Here is a 16886-nt window from a genome sequence, read left to right as displayed (position 1 = left end):
TTATTGATAAAATTAAGTTGTGTGTTCGGGGCGAACACGGGATGCTTAATTTTATCGGGAGATCAAAATCAATTCCTCCTCTCGGTCCCTATCGTAGCCTCTTATTTATAGAGTACTATACCCACCTATACCCACCTTCTATACCCACCAATAGGGGGTCGGTCAAGCTAGCTTGGGAACCAAGCTAGGGCCGGCCTAGGTATAAATTGGGGTGGCCGGCCCTAGCTTGAACCCAAGCTAGTGGGGGCCGGCCAAATTAAATTAAAAAGGATTTTAATTTTAATTTTTATTATGTGGAAGAAATAATTTATTAAAGAGAATTAAAATTAAAATATCTCTCTTGTAAAAGATTAAAGAAAGAGATTAGATCTCTTTCCTTATTTGTAGATTGGTGAGATATTTTATTTTCTCTTTAAAATTATCCACATGTTGATAAAATTAAAATTATAGAAATTTCCTTTTATCAACCGTGAAGAGATTTTTAAAGAGAAATTTTATTTTTTAAAATTTCCGGAAACAAATTAGAAAGTTTTAATTGTTGATTAAAACTTGTCTAATTTATCTCTTTTGATGTGGCCGGCCATTAGAGATTAATTGGGGAAATTTTATTTTATTTTTCTCAATTAAATCATGTCAAGGGAATTAAGGAAATTTTATTGTAATTAAATTTCCTAATTTGCCTAGGCCAAGGAATATAAAAGAAGGGGTGAGGGTGCCTTCATGAGATACAACCTCTATTATTTCTCTCCCTCTTTTATTCCTTGGAGTGGCCGGCCATCCTCTTCCTCTCTCCCTCTTTGTGGTGGCCGAATCTCTCAAAGGCTTGGAGCTCTTGTGGCGGCCGGATACTACTTGGAGAAGAAGAAGAAGAAGGAGAGAAAGCTAGCATCTCTTGGAGCTTGGTTGGTGTTTTGTTCTTCATCCTTGGTAAAGCTTTTTGTGGCCGAACCTAGCTAGGAGGAGAAGAAGGTGGTTGGTGGTTTCTCATCTTGGAAGATCGTTGCCCACACAACGTCCGAGGTTAGAAGAGGAATACGGTAGAAGATCAAGAGGTTTTTCTACAATGTATAACTAGTAATTTTTCTTTCCGCATCATATTAGTTATTTATGGAAATAATACCAAATACAAGAGGCTTACGTTCTAGAATTTCGAATATGTTTTTCGATGTTGTGTTCTTTTGTTTTTTCTTTTCCTTGTGATTTGATTGTTCTTTTCGGTTAACCTAAAGTTATTTTAGGAAATTAAATATTAGATTTCTATAAAAGGTTTTGTCTAGTCGGTGGTGGTTGCTCCCATATCCAAGAAGGTCGTGTGCCTCGCCACGTCAGTACTGGGAACCAATTATGGAAATTAATATTTAATGGAATTAATAACTTAAGGTGATTTGGGTCGAACGTGTTAAGTTCCGCAGGAGATCCAAGTCAAAACCTAAAAGAACAAATAGATTAAGTTTTGGATCAAACGTGTTAAGTTCCGCAAGCGATCCGAAATTTAATTTAAAAGAACACATGGTAGCTAGGAAAAGGTTCAGACCTTTGTACAAAATTTTGTACAGTGGAACCTCTAGGTTTTCCGAGTAGCAACCAACAACTATCGCATAACAACTTAACTCCACCTTGTTGAACACCTAGTTCTTTGACAACCCTGTAAACTATAAAGATTCCTTCGCTCTTCAGCTGCTGCCATATACTCTGACTCCGTAGTAGATAATGTAACAATAGATTGTATCATAGATTTCCAATAAATAGGTCCTCTTGTCATAGTGAACACGTATTATGTAGTAGACCTCCCATTATCTAAATCTCCTGCATAGTCCGCATCTACGTACCCAGTAACTGAAAAATCTTCCAGTTGTCTACTGAACATAATATCATAATTAGTTGTATTTCTCAAGTATCTGAAAATTCACTTCACTACATCCCAATGTGGTCGACTAGGATTTGAGAGAAACTTGCTTATCATACTAACTGGTTGTGCCAAATCTGGTCTCATGCAAACCATGGCACACATCAGACAACCAACTGCACTGGCATAAGGAACCTTTGACATCTCTTAGATCTCGTCATCCGTCTTTGGACACTGTGTACTGGATAACTTGAAGTGATACGCTAAGAGTGTCCTTACTGACTTTGCATTCTTCATATTGAACTTATCCAACACCTTCTCCACATAGCTACATTGAGACAATCATAATCTCCCTGTAGCTCTATCCCTGTGAATCTCCATCCCAAGAATCTTCTTGACCTCTCCCAAATCTTTCATGTCAAATTCCTTACTCAGTAGTCTCTTTAATTTATCAACTTCTTTCATTTTCTTCGCAACAATGAGTCTGTCATCTACGTATAGTAGTAAGAAAATCAGTGATTCATATGCAGTAGTCATACTCACCTCTCCTATATCTGTTTTGAATTATGTGTGAATCAAAACGTTTGTATTATTACCTAAGAGATTGTTTTAATCCATAGAATAATTTCTTTAACTTGCAAACCAACCTCTCTTGTTCAGGCTGACTAAATCCTTAGGTTGTGATATAAAAATCTGCTCCTCCAAATTTCCATGAAGAAATGACGTCTTCACATTCATTTGCTCCAGCTGCAAATCGTGATGTGTCATCAAAGCCAACACCGCTCTAATTAACATATTTCTTACCACTGGAGAGAAAAATTTTTCATAGTCAATTCTCTTTCTCTGTGAATACCCCTTTGCTACCAATCGAATCTTGAACTTCACTTCTTCTCCCTTTGACATTGCTTCTTTATTCTTGAATATTCACTTGCACCCTATAGCTTTCTCTCCTTCAGGAAGTTCCACTATATCCCATGTTTAGTTCTTATGCAACGACTCTATCTCCTTTGCCATAGCACCCATCCATATATCTTTCTCAGAGTTGTGTATTGCCTCCTGAAAAGATGTAGGGTCTCCGCTACTAGTGATAAGTGCATAAAATACCAAGTCTTCGAATCCATATCTAGTGGGTGGTTTTACGACTCCTCTCATTCTACCATTAGTTATAATACGATGCTCTATATGCTATGAGCTAGAATCATCGGAGTCATGAGTCTCTAGCTCCACCTGCATAACATCTTTTTTCATGTTGCACTATGGTGTTTCCTTTCCTTTTTCCTGAGTACGTTGTAACATAGTTTTCTCGTCAAATACCACATCTCTGCTGATCACCATCTTATTTGCCTTAGAATCCCAAATCTTGAAGCATTTAACTCCTTTCTGATACCCAAGAAAAATGCACTGCTTTGACTTCACATCTAGCTTTGATCTTTCCTCACTAGATATGTGCATATAGGCTGGACATCCAAAAACTTAAAGATGAAAGTAATCTACTTGATTCCATGTCCATACTTCCTCTGATACTTTACATTCTAATGTTACACTTGATGATCTATTAATAAGATAACATGTCATGTTAACCGCTTCCGCCTAGAAATTCTTTGTATGCCCTACATTCAACCTAAGACATCTTGCTTTCTTAGTGATTGTCCTATTCAACCTTTCTGCTACCCCGTTCTACTGAGGTGTCTTGCAAATCGAGAAATATCTCATTATCTCATGTTGCTCATAAAATTTCTAAAACTTATGAATTTATATACTCAGTTTCATTGTCTAACCCAAGGCATTTGATCATCCTTCCGATCTGGTTCTCCATTTCAGTTTTTCACAGTTTAAACTTTGCAAAAGTTTTTGACTTATGATGCATAAAATATACCCAGACCTTTCATGAGAAATCATCAGTAAAACTCATAAAATACAAGTACCCTTCATGTGATGCTACATTGGCCGGTCCCCAGAGATCCGTATGTATGTAGTCCAAAATTCCTTTCGTCTTATTTGATGTCATCTTGAATCGCACTTTGCTCTATTTCCTAAGAACACAGAAGTTGCAGAATTCAAGCTTGCATGTCTTGACACACTTCAACAAATCTCTCTTGTGAAGTTCTAGCATCCCACGTTCACCCATATGCCCTAGCCGTATATGCCACAAGACTACTATATGATTCATACTCCACCGAGGTGATTCCTGTTAGGACCGAAAAGTAGCTAGAGGGGGGGGGTGAATAGCTCTTCGTGCTTATCGTGTGCTTGTCGTTGCTTGTTTCTTCAAGAATGCGCAGCAGAAATACAAAGAAACAACATACAACGCTAACACGGTTGGTTTACTTGGTATCCACCTCACAAGAGGTGACTAGTCCAAGGATCCACACCTACACACACACCCTCCACTAATAAAACTCTCCTTTATGGTAACTACCAAGGGCGGAGAAGCCCTACAAGACTCAATACAAGAAGAAAGGGAAAGGTAATGAAATACAAGCTTACAATGAGTGCAAAAACCCTAACCCTAGTTTCTTCTCCTTGCTTTGATCCGCCTCTTGACTTGGAAGAACCTCCAAGAACCTTCAAGAACTGGCGATCTCGAGCTTGAGAAGAGCTGTGGAGGAGCTGGTGAAGATCTGAAATGAATTGGTGAAGAAGTGTGATAACCATGATTTTGCTACATTATTTTAATTCATAATGCATGTTTTTATTGGATTATTCACAGCATAATCTCACATTTAGATTGCATTTCATAAATTGCATTTGAATTTGGACTTAATTGCAAATTAGCCTAATTTCATGGTATTTGATGCTAATATTTGTTTATTATTTTGTAGGCATCAAAAGGGTCATGGACCCGATCAGATTGGACCACATTTGGGCTCAAATCTAGGGCTAAACGAAGCAATCAAGCCTTGGAGTGTTTTGGACCATTCATTGAAGATCAAGCAGATCTGGGCCATCCGTTGAAGATCCGACTCATCCAACCTAATGAGAAGTAGATCTGGACCATAGAGGAATATCAGTACTGTTGGATCATATTTTGGGCTATTTTTCACCGTTGAATTGAGTCTTGATCATTCTCAGCCGTCCGATCAGTTTTGAGGAGGTTTAAAAGCTTCGTGAGAAGCTACAGTGCAGCTGAGCTCGGTTCGCGATTTCTCTACAGTGCCTTCATCTTCTTCGCCGCGACGCCGACGCTTCCATTCCTCGATCCAGATCCGTGAGCTAGATTTCTTCGACGACGACGATCATCAGCTGCCGGCGTTCATCTTCCGGTGATCAGAGAGCTTGAGGGAGGTTTCCCGAACGGCGATTTGGGTTTTGTTTCATCGCCGCGGTTCCGATTGTGGAGGTCTCTCAATCGACGATCTTCGCATCCACCAGAGCTGAAGGGAGATTTCTCAGATGCTACTGGATCTTTTCCGATCTCCATTCCGCAGCCAAACTGTGTTGAATTGGCCATTCGATCTGGTTTGCAACTTCACAGGACCTGGGCTCTGTTTCTTCGGTCGATGAGGTTTCCAGATGGATGGAGCTTGAACGGAGGTTTCCGTGAGCTGTGAGTGCCCTATGGAAATAGCTGGAAGCTTGTTTGATTGTTGTTGAATGCTTATAGGGGTTCCAAGAGCATTTCTGTTGGTTTTACAGCAGATTGGAGGAGTTTGAGCTTGGATTTGAATTGTGGAATGTTTAGGGTTTTTGTTTTGTCTTTATTTTGTCTTTGATTTGTTTCAAACTTGCTCAGATTGTCAGATCTGATTCATTGTCTTTACAATTTCTCTTTGTTTTAGTTTTGTTTTGAATTTACTTTGCAAACCCGTATTTGATGTTATGACTTAGAAATTCTAATTTGTTTGAATCACTAATTAGTTAACTACTAATCTTGTTTAACTACTAATTAGTCAGCTAACTAGTTTGTGTTTTGAATTAGAAGTTCTGGTTCACATTAGTTGCTTAGTGTAGGTAATTTAGTTAGCTTCTTTATTTTCTGCATTCAATTTGTGAAACTGAGATGGAGCTTATTGTTGAATGATTAACTTGATATTCGGATTGTTTACATCAGTTATATGTTGTTGATCATGTGTGAGATTGGATAATTTGTTAGTGGAAGAATTCGATTCAATGATACTAAATTGATCCTAATGTGTTGAGATGAAGTGGAAAATGTTTGGATAAGGAACACATTTCTTTGAGCCATTTTAAATTGTTCTAATGCACTTTTGGAGATTAGATGTATTCAAGTTAAATTAGATTTTTTATTGGAATCAATTCTAGAATGCACACATTTACTAGTTAACCTTGGAAAAAAAAATATGACTTGAGACTCCTTACTACACGCATTTTCTTTAGCTTAAATGGGTTCCAATCTTTATTAATTTGGAGCGCCTTGTGACATGCAAAAAGGCCGACACCAAATTTTGGCACCGTTGCCGGGGACCAACTAACTAGTAGTGTGTATAATTTTAGATTGTGTATTGATTGATTTTATTTGTTAGCATGTTGATTGATTTGATTGCTTATTTCTCTTTTGTATTTTCATGTTGGGTTGTTCTTGAATTATTAATTGCTTTTACTGTTCATGTTTTCATGAGATTGAAACTTTATGCTCTAGAATCTTCTAACATTGATTTGTAGTGTTGTTTTGAAATAACACGAGATTTCTTTAGCATGGATCCATATTTTCAGAATTTTGAAGGTGGAATGGAGAGTTATCAGTGTTTTCAACCTGAGTATCAAATTTACCCAAATTTGGATCAACAAAATAGGTATGAGTTATTTTCAAATGGTTTTAATGCTAATTGGGTGGATAATTCATGTTTCATGTATGAAAGTGCACAAGGACCATTTGTTGAGCCATATCCAGTTTACCAGAGTTCATATGGGTTCCAAGAAGTTTCAACAAATTTTATGCCACAACCTTTTCAACAAAACGATCTTCAGATGGATGAGTCAACATGGAAACTCAAGGAGATGATGCAACAAATGATCGAACATCAAGAGCAACAATTTTCAAGGATACAGAACATACAGATTCAGTTAAATTAAATTGCATCATCCATCAATCAGCAGCAAGCACAAAACTCCAGTGGAGAGATGGAAAGTAGCGATTCTGTCAGGCCTGACCCTACTTCCATTAATTCACATGATTTTTCTAATATTTTTTGTGATGATTATGTGATTATGCAAATTTCTGATCCTACTGATATTGTTGTTGAAGATGTTGTTAGTGATTCAGGTTCTGAACATATTTTTGAAGATGATTTAAGTGTAGGGGAATGCTTACTGGAAGCATTACCTCAAGAATCACCAAGAGTTGAAGATGTAAGTGTAGGGACTTGTGCTATGGAGCCAAGCACCCAAGAATCACTACATGAGGATGTACAACCACCAGAACAAGAGCTTGAGCCATATCTTGATGAAAAAGAGGTAACAATCACCACTCCAGGTACCTTTCAACACAAAAAGGTTAGTATTTTTTGTGATTTTTCAGAGAATTTAATTGAGGTACCAATTGTTGATTTTATTAGTTGTGATTCATTGATTGACAAATTTTCTACCAACACTAATATTCTCCTATTTTCTTTTTACCCCACATGCATGTGGGAGATGTTTTATTTGATTGATGTTGTAGGAGAACATAAGCTTCCGGAGTGGATGCTTACACTGAACCGCCTTAGACCTCCAGAGAGAATTTGCAATGGAAAAATGGTCAATAAAAAGAAGTTAATTGCAACCAAAAGTACTCCATTCTCGGTGTGGATTTTGTTGCTAAATCTTCTTCGGCCGCCGGAATTAAAGGGGAGTTGGTTCTAATTTTGCTTAATCTTTCATTTTAATTCATGCTTTGTTAATAAATTCTTGCTTCATACGTGTCTTTAGTTCCATACTTAGCAATTGCATTTTATTTCCGCACTTTGCTTACACACTTTTGCATTTAGTTTGGTATACATAGCATTTCAATTTGAATAAAAGTCTCCATGGGAATTTTCTAAGTAATATTTTTAAGATGGTAAAAGTTTCTTAAATTTGATCATCAATTTTAGGTCATTTAACATGATTGGATGCTTTTCTTGCATGATATTGGTTAATTTGGTGGTGGATTCCAATTTGATCAATTAAGCTTGATTGCATAAAAATACCTAGAGAGGACCACTTTAAGCCTATACACTATTTTATTTTTTGTGTGACATGCACTCATAGCAATTGAAACTCTTGAACTTGCTTAGTTTTTTTTTAAATCACAATAGCATTTGTGTGCATGGAAATTGAGGATTTTAATCAATTTTGTTCCCCTTCATACTTTCAAATTCCTTTCCTCACAATTTTCTTTATACATTTTCATCTAGCATTTTAACCTTTGATTATCTTTGCTTGTCATGTTTCTATTGAGAGTGTTGGTTGAATTCTTGATGAGTTAAATTGTGCAAGATGACAAGGTTGTAAGTGTGGGGGAAGGATTTGGATAAAATCAGAAGTCTTGAAGATTTTTAATGGATTCATGAGGGTTGTTTTTTTTTTATTTTCAAGCATGAAATGGAAATGACAAGAGTTCTTCATTTGTATGATTTATAAATTAGAAGTTACTGAATCTGAAAATACACTATTGTGTGCTAAGGAATGTTTCAATTTCCTAAAATCTTTGGATTTTCTTTGCTGGCCCTGTTTGTGCAGTGAAGTTCCCTACTTTAACTGCTAATGAAAGAGCTATGTTTTGTGTAACTAGTGCATGTGCAAACTGTCCAGAAATCAACATTGCCTATTACTGGTTGAATCAAGTGGTTGTAAAGAGAACAAGAACTTAAATTGAATCTGATTTATGAAATTCTGAGCTTGTCTTGTGGATTCTTCTGATGATCTGTAGTAGTGCTGAATTTTGCAGAATTGTAGAAACATTCATCAAGTGCATGATTAGTGCAGAATCTCTATGCTGTTAAATTTAGAAGAAAAAAAATTTGGTCAATGGATTTGTCAGTGAGCTTGGAGTCAAGGAAATAGCAGTTGTAAGAAGGCTTAAAGATGCTGGAAATCGAATTATTGGTAGCTGGATATTTTAGTGATTTAAACTATGAGCTTGTGTGCCAAGATTTCATTGCAGTTCTTTGGTCATTGACGTTCTGAAGTGCTGATTTCCTGGTGATTCTGGACTATGTAGATGGTATCATCTACTTCCTATTCTTAGGTCTTTCAATAACTGGAATTTCAGGATTTAATGATGATACATTCAAACTCAAGGAGATAATTGTTGGAAGAAGAAGTTAATGTGCTGGATTCTGCAAAGATGTTTCTGGAAGAAGGAAGTTTACACAAATTTGTGAATCAGAGAAAGCTGGAAATTGTAGAAGGAAGAAGAAGAAAAATTTGCAGAAGATTTAAGTGCAGAAACAAGGAAGCTGGGAATTATTTTGTATCAAGTGGTGTATCAAAATCTAGTAGCAAGTTTAAACCAGTGAGAAATTCAAGGAGAGTCCTATATTGTGCAGCAACAAATGGTATCTGGCCTTGCAAAACCTTTAAAACTCTGGATAGAAAAAAATGCAGGATGACATTTCTGCTATACTGTACTCTGCAGGAATGGAGATATCTGATGAATTGCTAAATCTGTTTTGAAGTTTCAGAATGCTTGGAAGATTTAGTGAGGAAACCTGGCTAATGGGAACTTGTCTCAAGATTAAGGAAATGGAAGTTGTTGTTGGCAGTAAATTGGAAGACAAATGAATGCAGGAATTGACATTGCTAATATGCAGTAAAACCATGGAGTGGATGCTGGGATAAAGAGGATACTGGATAAATAGTTTGCAATTCAGAAATAAAAATTTGTATCAAAGTTGTATCAGAAATCAAGAGCAACATCTAAACAAGGAAGAAATCAAATTAAGTCTTGTATGATGCAGAAACATTTGGTATTTCAGCCTTCTATAGCCTTTATAATGCCTTATCCTAATTACTGAAAAGAGGAACAGGTGATGGATTTAAAGTTGTTCAGTGAGACTCATTCAAGGATTATAATTTCAGCTTTAGAATAAAACAAATGAAGGTAAAAGAAGAAGTTTGCTGCAATGACATAAATGAACAGAAATGCAGGAATGAACTCTGATCTCTGAAATGCAGATGAAGCAAGTATTGTGTCGAGTTCTTTCAAAGTTTCTTGATCAATCAAGAACCCAAGCAAAGTCAAATTCCAGTCATAGGCAATGTAGATTTCTGAAAACAATATCTGCATATGCAATTTCTGATATGCACGAATTCTCTTTTGACACCTTTTGTTCCTTATCTGTTTGAGAATGAAGTTGAGCTGAAATTCTGCTGTGAACAGATCTGTAGAGGCAGATTACAGAAATTGGAATCCATTTACAGATTACAGCTGGACCTTAAAACATTTGTTGGTTTTCAGTAGCATAAATGTTGAGTTCAAATGAAGCTTTAAAATGCCAAGATTCAGTGGATAGCTGTCAAAGATTGAGGAGGAAAAGGAGTGTCAAGTGTTTCAATTGATAACAGAAAAAATCAGAGATTCGAACCAATTTTTCTAAGAAGCTCTGGATCATAACTGTAGTGTGTCAAGATTTGATTACAAACTGATTTTTCTAGTGTTACTACTGAAATCTGAATTATTGATTTCTGAAGTTTATGTTGCTGTAATGCTTGAGCAGTTGAAATTCATTTCAAGTTGTGACTGGAATCTTAAGTAACTCAATTCAGTGAGGAACTCTGCGGATTTTACTGAATTGGCTTTCTGAAATTATTCAGTTTTATAAGAATTCAGGGAAGTAGGCTAGTTAAGAAAGGTGGCATTGGATACAGTGAGTGCAAAATGAAGAATGGAAAAGAATACATTTCCCTTGCAGCTTTGAAATCAGAATTTAGAAGCATAGTGTTCTTCATCAGGAATGTAGGACAGAAATTTAAGATTGCTGTGCAGAAATGCTGAAGTTTTAAAATTTGACAAAAATGAGCAGAAATGCATGTAAGTTAATATGCAGGAGATGTGCTGATTTCTGGAACTGATCTATGGAATGGAAATGGTGCAAGAACTGAAATTTGTGTTATTAATGCTGAATTTTGTGATCAAAGCTGCATTTGGTGGTTAATGAAATTTGATTTGGTCTTCTACCAATGCAATAGAGATACACATCCTTATTGAATCTGCCAAAGACAGAAACAGAGGAATAGAAGAGAACTTGCAGGAAAAAAAAAACAAACCAGTAGCTTGACGAGTATCAAGTATGTGTATAGCAAGATTTGTTTCATTGACCGAGACGACCAATGTTTTAAGTGTGGGGGATTAGGGAGTTCTTTCTCATTACATGATGTGAGATTAGCTTCAAAATGCTGGAATTTAAGTGCAAAAATAGTGAAGAAGAGAAGAGAAAAATGGCACATCAAAAGAGTATCAAATATGGAAGATAGAGTATCAAGATTCTATATTTGCCATCAAATTGAAGGAGAGGTTAGCTTGATATGTTGAATTGGTAAAAATAAATGGTATTCATCTTTTTACATTTCAAAATGGGTCAACTCATCAAGTATATTCCTCCAATACTCTCATCTTCTCAATTTCTTCATTAATGCCTTTTCTTTTGCTACTTCATTCACTTTCATTGTTCTTTTTGATTCAATTTCAATTCTTGTTGATAAAATCCTTTTGATTCATGTATGTTATGTTTATAGCGGTGGAGAATTAGACACTAAGAAAGCTTATGGTAGTGAAATGTTGTGAGTTGCATTGAGTGAGCTCCACTAATACATATTTTGAGTGTGAGAGCTAGAATAGGTAAATCCCTTGTGAGATTGCATCTTGCTTAATTTTTCAATTGGATTGAAACTACCATACCTACTGATTATTGTTTGGATTGTATTTATGATTGTTTGTGATCTTTAAAATGATCGTAGTTAAATTCTTTTTACCATCTTCTAGGTATTGGTAGGGAATTTGTATGGAGATGATTTTAGGTTTTATTGACTTGTACGGGACGTCCAAGGCTAAGTGTGGGAGATTTGATAACCATAATTTTGCTACATTATTTTAATTCATAATGCATGTTTTTATTGGATTATTCACAGCATAATCTCACATTTAAATTGCATTTCATAAATTGCATTTGAATTTGGACTTAATTGCAAATTAGCCTAATTTCATGGTATTTGATGCTAATATTTGTTTATTATTTTGTAGGCATCAAAAGGGTCATGGACCCGATCAGATTGGACCACATTTGGACTCAAATCTAGGGCTAAACGAAGCAATCAAGCCTTGGAGTGTTTTGGACCATTCATTGAAGATCAAGCAGATCTGGGCCATCCGTTGAAGATCCGACTCATCCAACCTAATGAGAAGTAGATCTGGACCATAGAGGAATATCAGTACTGTTGGATCATATTTTGGGCTATTTTTCACCGTTGAATTGAGTCTTGATCATTCTCAGCCGTCCGATCAGTTTTGAGGAGGTTTAAAAGCTTCGTGAGAAGCTACAGTGCAGCTGAGCTTGATTCGTGATTTCTCTACAGTGCCTTCATCTTCTTCGCCGCGACGCCGACGCTTCCATGCCTCGATCCAGATCCGTGAGCTAGATTTCTTTGACGACGACGATCATCAGCTGCCGGCGTTCATCTTCCGGTGATCAGAGAGCTTGAGGGAGGTTTCCCGAACGACGATTTGGGTTTTGTTTCATCGCCGCGATTTCGATTGTGGAGGTCTCCCAATCGGCGATCTTCGCATCCACCAGAGCTGAAGGGAGGTTTCTCAGATGCTACTGGACCTTTTCCGATCTCCATTCCGCAGCCAAACTGTGTTGAATTGTCCATTCGATTTGGTTTGCAACTTCACAAGACCTGGGCTCTGTTTCTTCGGTCGATGAGGTTTCCAGATGGATGGAGCTTGAACGGAGGTTTCCGTGAGCTGTGAGTGCCCTATGGAAATAGCTGGAAGCTTGTTTGATTGTTGTTGAATGCTTATAGGGGTTCCGAGAGCATTTATGTTGGTTTTACAGCAGATTGGAGGAGTTTGAGCTTGGATTTGAATTGTGGAATGTATAGGGTTTTTGTTTTGTCTTTATTTTGTCTTTGATTTGTTTCAAACTTGCTTAGATTGTCAGATCTGATTCATTGTCTTTACAATTTCTCTTTGTTTTAGTTTTGTTTTGAATTTACTTTGCAAACCCGTATCTGATGTTATGATTTAGCAATTCTGATTTGTTTGAATCACTAATTAGTTAACTACTAATCTTGTTTAACTACTAATTAGTCAGCTAACTAGTTTGTGTTTTGAATTAGAAGTTCTGGTTCACATTAGTTGCTTAGTGTAGGTAATTTAGTTAGCTAATCTTTATTTTCTGCATTCAATTTGTGAAACTGAGATGGAGCTTATTGTTGAATGATTAACTTGATATTCGGATTGTTTACATCAGTTATATGTTGCTGATCATGTGTGAGATTGGATAATTTGTTAGTGGAAGAATTCGATTCAATGATACTAAATTGATCCTAATGTGTTGAGATGAAGTGGAAAATGTTTGGATAAGGAACACATTTCTTTGAGCCATTTTAAATTGTTCTAAAGCACTTTTGGAGATTAGATGTATTCAAGTTAAATTAGATTTTTTATTGGGACCAATTCTAGAATGCACACATTTACTAGTTAACCTTGGAAAAAAAAAAATACGACTTGGGACTCCTTACTACACGCATTTTCTTTAGCTTAAATGGGTTCCAATCTTTATTAATTTGGAGCGCCTTGTGACATGCAAAAAGGCCGACACCAAAGTGCCGAAGACAACGCTCGTCTGCGGCTCAAATACGACGCAACGGTCGGATCCCAATCGATTCGATTATTCCCAATCGATTGGGGAGGCTTTGGATCGATCCACGGATCGATCCAGAGCGCCTCTATGCTCTGGAAAAACGCCTGGATCAATCCACGGATCGATCCAGCGCTTATCGCGCGAAGCAGCAGCATCCCAATCGATCCACTGATCGATTGGGACCTCTGGATCGATCCACTGATCGATCCAGAGGCTCTCTGTTCGCTGGGAAAGGCCTGGATCGATCCACTGATCGATCCAGCTCCTGGATCGATCCACTAATCGATCCAGCTCTTGGTTTTTGTCCAAAACCAAGTCCCAAGCCTCTCAAACCAACATCCGGTCAACTTTGACCTGTTGGTACATCATGCCTAGCATCTGGTCACTCCCTTGACCTGCCAGGACTCCCCACCAAGTGTCCGGTCAATCCCTTTGACCCACTTGGACTTTTCTCTTCGTGTCAAGTATCCGGTCACTCCCTTGACCTATTGAACTTCCACCAGATGTCTGGTCAACATTGACCCATCTGGATTTCCTCGTGCCAAGTATCCAGTCAATCCTTTGACCTACTTGGACTTCCACCAGATGTCTGGTCAACCTTGACCCATCTGGATTTCCTCGTGCCAAGTATCCAGTCAATCCTTTGACCTACTTGGACTTCCCAACACCAGATGTCCGATCATCCTTGATCCATCTGGATTTTCCCTTGCCTGGCTTCACTCACCAGGACTTTCACCTAGCTTCACTCACTAGGATTTTCCATCTGCCTAGCTTCACTCACTAGGACTTTCACCTGGCTTCACTCACTAGGATTTCCTTCTGCCTAGCTTCACTCACCAGGACTTTCACCTGGCTTCACTCACCAGGATTTCCTTCTGCCTAGCTTCACTCACCAGGACTTTCCATCTGCCTAATCTTCCAGTTAGGACTTCCCAGTCAGGTATCCGATCATCCTTGATCTACTTGACTCTTCTTCATCCACACTGATCAGTCCCTGATCAGAATCTCCCCACATGAACAACTGCACCTGCATTGTCCATATGTCTACATGTATTGTCAAACATCAAAACTATGACCAAGACTCAAGCTTGGTCAACTCAGTCAACCTTGACCTAAGGGATATTGCACCAACAATTCCATCTATAACTGTAGTCCCCATCAACTTGTAGATGTTTCTTGCTACCTTTTGTTCTTTCATTGTCGTCAGAGCTCCCTTGCTAACCTTTATCACCCCGCTCACTGATTTGTAATTGCAACCAATATCATCCACTGTGCCTAATGAGATCAAGTTCTTCCTTAGCTCTGGTATATATCTGACATCATATGGGGTTTTAATCACACCATCAAATATCTTGATTCTGACATTCGCTATGCCAATACCTTTGCATGAACATCATTTCTCATCAACATTGAACAAGAATCCACTACCTTATAAGTGTCAAATCACTCCTTATTTAGAGTCATGTGATATGAACATGCAGAGTCTAAAATCCATGCATCCGTCAGCTGCTCTGAACTCGACATAACTAATAGCATATCTCCATCACCTCTCTCTAAATTTTCTTCTTCAACTATATTTACAGACTTTGCCGAACTACCATTGTTCTTTGCAACATGTTTCTTTATCTTTAGACAAACTCTCTTGATATGACCTTTGCCTCCACACTTGTAGCACATAATCACCTTTTTCCTTCTCGACTTAGAATGAGCCTTGTTGTTGTTGTTGTCAGATCGATGTCAAGATTTGCTCCTACCATGCTCTTGGTTGCTATTTATCACAAGTCCTTCTCCTTGAGAAACTTCATCGCTTGTTTTCTTCCTTTGGTGAAAATCTAGCAATGTACCTATGATCTCCTCTAATTTAAGAATTTCCTTATCTCACATCAGAGTATAAATCAAATTCTCATACATAGGAGATGAAGGTAGAGAATTCTGTTATTACTCCAAGGTAGTTTTGATGTAATCAGTCAAGTCAGGTTTGGTCATGTTGGTTTTTAACCCTGTGTCTAAGTGTGCACAAACTTAGGAGCATAGGAAGTCAAGCGAAAGACACAGTTAGCGAAAAGGATGACACAGGAGAGAGCTGACGGGTTCGGTGTGTTCGAGGGACGAGGTGCCGCAGAAGAGTACGCGGCAAACGAGAAGGAGGCGCGCGATGTTTCCGAGGGACGAGAGGCCAGAGCGGAAGATTGCTCAAAGGCCGGAAGTTAGGTTCGGGTGAGTCATATTCTGGATCATCAAGATCATCCAAGCAAGTGAAACCGGAGTGGAAGATCAGAACCGAAAGTCAATAGGAGGTTGACTTTCTTGGTCCGGATGCCCGGACTCATCGGACTCCGAGCGCCCGGAACCCTTCTGAGCACTCGGACCCAGATTGTTATCCGGATCATGTCAAATACGATCCGTTGTGATGGGGATAAAGTTTTATCCCCCTCCAGGTGCCTGGAACCCTTCTAGACGCCCCGACCAGGACTATAAATACAGCTCTAGTTCCAGAAGCTAAAACAGAATACTTGTAAACAACTTCTTTCTGTCTAGCTTTGCTTGTTGAGTATTTTAATTGCTATAAAGAGGCTTCTCCACCTAAAAGAGAATTTAGTGTGTTTTTCAACTTTCTTAGATTAACAACCTCCCCGGTTGTAACTAAGTAACTCTTTTGTGCCTCTTATTTTTTTAGTCATTTATTTTGTTTATGCAAGTGTTGATTATTTTTAAGCTATAACGTCTGAGGAAGGTTCATTTAATTTTGCAGGACTATTAGCACCCCTCTAGCTAGCCGCCAATGGTCCTAATAATTGGTATCAGAGTCAAGTTCACTTCAGGAGAACTAACCACCAAACGAAGCATACGAGATGGTCGGACCTAGCATCTATCCACCGAAATTCGAGGGGAAATTTTCGAGCTGGAAGAAAAAGATAGAGGTATTTTTTAAGACAGACTTTGAACTATTAATAATTATGAAATATGGTTTTGTAGCCTCAAAAGACAATGAAGAATATCAGTGGACGAAGAAGGAACAAACCGACTTCGTGGCAAACAGCAAAGCAGAGTTTCATCTTCTTAGCGGTTTACCACCTCAAGAAGTCAATCGTATCAGAGCTTACGAGTCAGCCAAGTAGCTCTGGGAGAAATTCCTAAAACTACATGAAGGGACCTCGGAGGCAAAACTAGCGAGACGGGATCTGCTCCGGAACCAGATCAGCAACCTCTGGCTAGAAGAAAGTGAAACTGTCGCACACCTCCACTCAAGAATC

The sequence above is a fragment of the Zingiber officinale genome, chromosome 1B (assembly GCF_018446385.1).
Source record: "Zingiber officinale cultivar Zhangliang chromosome 1B, Zo_v1.1, whole genome shotgun sequence".
Lineage (NCBI taxonomy): Eukaryota > Viridiplantae > Streptophyta > Magnoliopsida > Zingiberales > Zingiberaceae > Zingiber > Zingiber officinale.
Note: the sequence above shows the minus strand (reverse complement) of the source record.